The following is a 6,273-nucleotide window of genomic DNA, read 5'->3' as shown; positions in this document are numbered from 1 at the left end:
AAAGTGCTCCATCAGTATTTGTTTGCATGGAATCAAGCTTTCTGGTTATAAAATCTGTAATCTTTCCACTAAAGCACACTGCTCTTTCTAAGCTGTAACCAGTATTTTCTCCAATTGTGGGTAGCCAATCATATTGACTAATAAACTCAATGAAGTAGGGACAACTGAAATGGGAGAGAAAAAGAGAATAGAAAGTTCAGAGTACAGGATAAGCAGAGTTCTGTGGTACTTGGTTGTAATGTATTTCTTACCGTGGGTCATGGAAGAAAAGAAAGTATGAAAGCCCCATACTAGCCCAATGCCAAGTTCAAAATGAACGTTTATTGAATGGAATTATAGCACTTTCACTTTGTATATATTTTTGTTAACCTGAGCTGTCTCCTTCATTGGTGGTTACTGGAAAGCAGAGATCATATCATCTTTATTTTCCCAATTCCTTGCTACTAGAGTGCTCGTTATGAATTCGGTACACTTAATAAATGGATGTCAAATTAAAACCTGTATGAATACATGAATAAATGAAGGTATTATATAGATCAATAAATATGGTTGCTAATGACTACTGTTATATCTCCTTCCAGATTTCTACCTCTTCAACAGCCAGACCCAACACTAAGTTGATAGTTTCTAAAAATCCTGTCCCTGCCTGGAGTAAACAGTGAGGCCAAGAATTTATACTCAAGGGGGGGGGGGGAGGGGGAGGTGGGCTAGAAGGGGTCAATGGGGGAAAAGAGGACATAAGTAATACTTTCAACAACAAAAAATTTTTTGTAGCCCCACGGGCATGGCTCAGTGATTGAGCTTCCACCTGTGAACCAGGAGGTCACGGTTTGATTCCCAGTCAGGACACTTGCCGGGGTTGCTGGCTCAACCCCCAGTGTGGGGGCAGCCAATCAATGATTCTTTCTCATCATTGATCTATTGCTCTCTCCTTCTCCCTATCTCTCTGAAATCAATAAAAAAATATTTTTAAAAAATTGTACTCAATAACTATCACTTGCCCTTAGTCAACATGGTATCCTAAATGGCTTTAGGAGAGGGCTTGGGGGGGGGTGGGGGGGGTCGGGGCGGGCATGGGGTGCAGAAGGGGAAAACTGAAACTGTTGACCTTAGTAAAAATGGCTGCCGTTGGCTTCTCTCTATGAGAATGCGCATGCTTAAATCTGTCCCCGCCCCTCCGCGGCCCTGCTGCGCATGCGTTGCAGCGTCGAGGGCCAGCGCGGGAGGAATAAATGTCTCTGTGATTGGTTGGTGCCGGATTTCAAACTAGAGCCGGCGGCGCGGTGCTGCTCTGCCGTTGGGTGCGGCGCCGAGGGAAGCGGAAGGCCGCCCAGGTGGGGCCCAGCGACCCGGCTGAGTGGGCTTGGGGTCTGCGAGGAGAGGTCGGTACGGCGCTGGGTTTGTGGCAGGAGGGAGGGCGTCGGCAGTGGTGAGCCGTGGCCGCCGCCGGTGCCGGTGAGAAGGCGGCGCCCACAGCCCCTCCGCTGGGACTCCGGCCGGGCCGGCAGCCGGAGCGGCCTGAAAGGGTGGCGGCTGGGGAGGCGGGGGGAGGCTTCGCTCCTGGCGCCGCGTTCTGTAGAAAGCCGGGGCGTCTTTTTGTCAAGGTGGTGGCTTGAACAAGGCAAGCGCCACCTCCAGGGTGTGGCTGCCACCTAGATAAGAGTTTTGGAGTTTTGGGGGTAGCACCCCCATCCTTTCCGAGGCAAGGACCCTGGTGTGGGAGGCCGCGGCGGCTGAGCGGGGAGTGCCTTTCCCTGGGGCGTCCAGGTAAGCTGGCGTCGGCAGTGACTTCTTGCCCTTCCCACCCTAATTAATTCTTAGTCTTAGTAACAGCGAGGCCTTACGTTTATTCTTTCACGTACATTCCTCTCCATAGGATTTCATTCGTAGGCGGAACGTGGGGTGGGTGGGAAGATAAGCCTTTTTTTTTTTTTTTTTTTTTTTTAAGAAATGTCATTATCATTCTCCTATAGCTTAATCATTCAACAATATTAAGTGCAAAATGTAGGTAAAAGACAGTCTTGGTTTTAAAGGAGCTTGCAGTTTATTTGGGGGTGATAGAACTTAAAAAGATAACTGTGGTGAATCTAGTAGGCTTGTACACTGTTGAAAGTAATGTGTATTAGTACAGCCCTTTTAGAAAATACTTTGGCAATATTTATCAAGAGCCACAAGAGGTTTTTACTCTCTGATATAGTAATCCCAGCCTTGGAAACCCAAGGAACACGGCCACCTGAAGAAAAACACTGTCCGTGGGATATTCAAGTCATTCCTTCAATGAATATTTATTACTCATTTGCCAAGTGTCAGGTACTGTTCTGGACACCAGGGGCTCCACCATGAACAAAACAGACAAAAATCTCTGCTTTCTTGGAACTTAAACTCCTGGGGAGACAGACAATAAGCCAAATAAATAAGTTAATATGTATATGTATGTTGTTAGATGGGGATAAGTGCTTTTGGAGCAAAATAAAGCAGAAACGTGTTGGAGGGGAAGCCTGCAGTTTAAAATAGGGTGGCTGGCCCTGGCCGTGTGGTTTAATTGTTTGGAGTATCGTCCCAAACACCAAAAGGTTGTGGGTTTGATTCCCGGGGTTCGATCCCTAGTTGGGGTGCAAACAGGAGGCAACCAATCAAAATCAATTAAGCCCAGCCGCCGTGCCTCAGTGGTTGACTGTTGACATATGAACTGGGAGCTCACGTCAGATTCCTGGGCAGATCCCCAATAGGGGGCAGCCGATCAATAATTCTCTCTCATCATTGATGTTTCTATCTCTCCCTCTCCCTTCCTCCCTCTGAAATCAATAAAAACACATTTTTTAAAAAAAATCAGTTAAGAAAACATATCTTTGGGTGAGGAATAAAATAGGGTGGCTAGGAAAGTCCTCACTGAGAAAAGGATGTTTGAATAAACACTTGAAGGAGGTAAGGGAGTGACTGCAAGAAGTTCCAGGCAGATGTAACTGAAAACTGGAAATTACCTAAACGTCCAAAGAAGAGAACGGCTAAACAAATAATTGTTCATCAACTTTTTGGAACTTAATGGAAACCTGGTAGGAAAAAAAGCAAAACAAAATTATGTACTATCTGTGATTGTAATTTTTATGAAATAAATTTGAGCATAATGGGCAAAGATTAGATAAGGAGGTACATATAGTTAGGGTGGTAAGGCTTTAGTTTCACTATTAAAAATTAAAAATTTTGAACATAGAAAATTAACAATATGAGGCAATGTTTTATATTTGCTAAATAAATATTGTAGATAAAGAAGAGATCATTTTGGACTGAAATGGTTAGGGAATGCTTTGGTGAATTGATAAGACTTATACTAGGTGTTGAAGAATGGAGCACTTCATAAAGGGAATTCACAGAAGAAAAAAAGGAGAACTTAATATATTGTACTGGTAATTTCTGAAAAATAATTCAACTCATCCCTTTCTTTGGTTTTCATTCATGTTGGCCTGAAGATGGTCTATTGTGCAATTGATTTGCTCATAAAAACATTTGTTTTCAAGATATTCCTTCTGCCTGCCAGTTGAATAGAGGCTTTTAAAAAACACATATTTTTTTATTGATTTCAGAGAGGAAGGGAGAGAGAAATATCAGTGATGAGAGAGAATCATTGATGGGCTGCCTCCCGCAGGCCCCCTACTGGGAATCGAGCTTGCTACCTGGGCATGTGCCCTGACTGGGAATGGAACCATGACCTCCTGGTTCATAGGTTGACGCTCAACCACTGAGCTATGCTGGCCGGGCTATATAGAGGCTTTTGATATGGTGAAGCAGAAACTGGACATTTGGGGAAAAGAAATGCTTTCATATAGAAGAATTCTATAGTATTGAGACTGTCTTGGGGGAATGGTTTTCCTTGGCAGCAGAGAACCTATACTGTTGATTTCTTGGGGATCTCCAGATTTAGTAATGTTTGTGAGAATGTTTTTCATTAAAACTCTTCCTGAAAAATTCAGGCAATCTTCCATTGCTTTGGCTTACAATATTTAACACCCTTGATGCATCTAAAACACATGATGTATAGGTCTCTTAATAATGTTATTTGTAGGGGGAGGAAGAAGAGGATAGAGACTTTCCCAGGATACTCTGCAGTAAAGATCTGTAGTAGTCTGTTATTCTGAAGGACAGACGATGTCTGTCTCTTGGCTGGGTGATTGAAATTAAATTGGGGACTCAAGGCAATCACATCAAGCTGAGACTCTTTCCCGGTGATGCAAAATTGCTCCCTTAGGGATACTCACAGATTGGGAATCTGTAACAATGACTTCTCCACCTCTGGGGCTTCTCATCAATAACAGCTGAGATTTTCTAGCACCTTTTTGCTTAAAGTGCTCTACAAACGGATTTCCTTGCTCCACACAGGGATCATTTCAGCTTTCCCAAAAGGCAGCCGCCTCTGTAGTGAAAAGTGACAGCTGTTGTACAGCTGCAAAGCAATGTACTACAATATGACATTGTTTTTGTTTCCTTTCACATTAGTGTATCTCATAGCTATGGAGCTAAATAATAAAGGGGGAGAAATAAAGAAGTACTCATGAGGGTGAAAATGTGACCCAGGAGGAAAATTAAGCCATTTTCAATGGACATTGAATAGGATGAGTAATTTTTAACTTTTCAAGTTACAATTTGGCTGCGATATCACAGTTAGAACTGATGCAAAAAGATATTTAGTCCTCTATAAAAGTTTTTAATTCCTGAGAGTCACTTCTATAGAACATTAGTAAAAGTGAATGATGGTCCCCTAGTGTCTAAAGAAAAGAGGATTGCCGAAACCGGTTTGGCTCAGTGGATAGAGCGTCGGCCCGTGGACTCAAGGGTCCCAGGTTTGATTCTGGTCAAGGGCATGTACCTTGGTTGCCGGCACATCCCCTTAGGGGGTGTGCAAGAGGCAGCTGATCAATGTTTCTCTCTCATCGATGTTTCTAACTCTCTATCCCTCTCTCTTCCTCTCTGTAAAAAATCAATCCTACCTAATAATAGACAAATATGCAAATTGACCGTACCTTCGCTATGCCCACGATTGGCCAGGAGGCACGGGGGGGGCGGGACTTGGGGTGGCCGGGGTGGCCGATTGGGCCGGCGGGACGCTGAGCTCGCCTCGCCAGCGGCGGCTCGAGCTCAGCGTCTGCGCCATGGCTGTGCTGCGGCACAGAAGGGGCCTCTGAGGCAGCGAGCTCACATCCCACTGTGGACCATCAAAAGCGGGGGAGCTGGGTGCCTGTCCGCTCAGGCACCAGGCCTTTCAGAAGCCTTCGCCGCGCCGGAGGCTTCTGAAAGGCCTGGTGCACCAGCGGATAGGCACCCAGCTCCCCTGCGATCGAAAGCAAAAGCGTGGGAGCTGGGTGCCTGTCCACTCGGGCACCAGGCCTTTCAGAAGCCTCTGCCGCGCTGAAGGCTTCTGTAAGGCCTGGTGCACCAGCGATCAAAAGCAAAAGCATGGGAGCTGGGTGCCTGTCCGCTCAGGCACCAGGCCTTTCAGAAGCCTCCGGAGGCTTCTGAAAGGCCTGGTGCACCAGCGGACAGGCACCCAGCTCCCCCGTGATCAAAAGCGAAAGCGTGTAGGGGACTCTACACGTGCATGATTCAATCATGCACTGGGCCTCTAGTAAAATATATTTTAAAAAAATAAAGAAAAGAGGATTATATTTTCCTAGTTCTGTTTTTTTTATTTTATTATTATCCTAAATAAACCTATGTTAGAGGAAAAACTAACTCTTAGACACTATAAGCCTCATTTAGAACAGCTTGTTTAAAAACGAGCCTAGAACTGGTCAGACTTTGCTATCCCCCATTCTTCTTGGTCTGGGGTCCAGCTATAATTTTGTAATCACTATAGTGTAAATAACAACTGTCAGACCAAAGCAAAAACAAAAATTTCATATCCACTATAATAACACCATGTATTTTTATGATAAGATTCAATTTATACATTATACAACTTTTATTTATTTTTATTAATTTCAGAGAGGAAGGGAGAAGGAGAGGAGATGGAAACATCAATGATGAGAGAGAATCATTGATCAGCTGCCTCCTGCATACCTTCCACTGGGGATCCAGCCCGTAACCCGGGTATATGCCCTGACCTACTGGTTCATAGGTTGATGCTCAACCACTGAGCCACACTGCTTGGGCTATACATTATAAAACTTTTAACTACATTAATTGATAATATTCTGTGAGGTAACTAGAACATGTATTATTGTTCCTATTTATAGATATGTCTCATAAATTAAGTGACTCACCTAAAGTTATACTACTGAT

General features: G+C 44.4%; 1 protein-coding gene across 4 annotated transcripts in view; it reads left to right on the top strand.

Annotated features, from left to right (window-relative positions):
* The first annotated feature begins 1,306 nt into the window (after nucleotides 1–1,306).
* The window catches only part of RACGAP1 (Rac GTPase activating protein 1), a 36,874-nt gene continuing 31,907 nt past the window's right edge, over nucleotides 1,307–6,273 (top strand). The window contains exon 1 of one of the 4 annotated variants that reach the window (XM_079774998.1): nucleotides 1,307–1,382. The gene's annotated coding sequence lies outside the window, so the exon portion shown is untranslated. Of the gene's footprint in view, nucleotides 1,387–1,475; nucleotides 1,768–6,273 lie in introns of those variants that run through there. The other 3 variants (XM_079775001.1, XM_079775000.1, XM_079774999.1) reach the window with 3 other exon arrangements.

This window comes from Cnephaeus nilssonii (genome assembly GCF_951640355.1).
Source record: "Cnephaeus nilssonii genome assembly, chromosome: 6".
In the NCBI taxonomy this organism is placed as follows: Eukaryota; Metazoa; Chordata; class Mammalia; order Chiroptera; family Vespertilionidae; genus Cnephaeus; species Cnephaeus nilssonii.
This window is presented reverse-complemented; position numbering and strand designations above follow the sequence as displayed.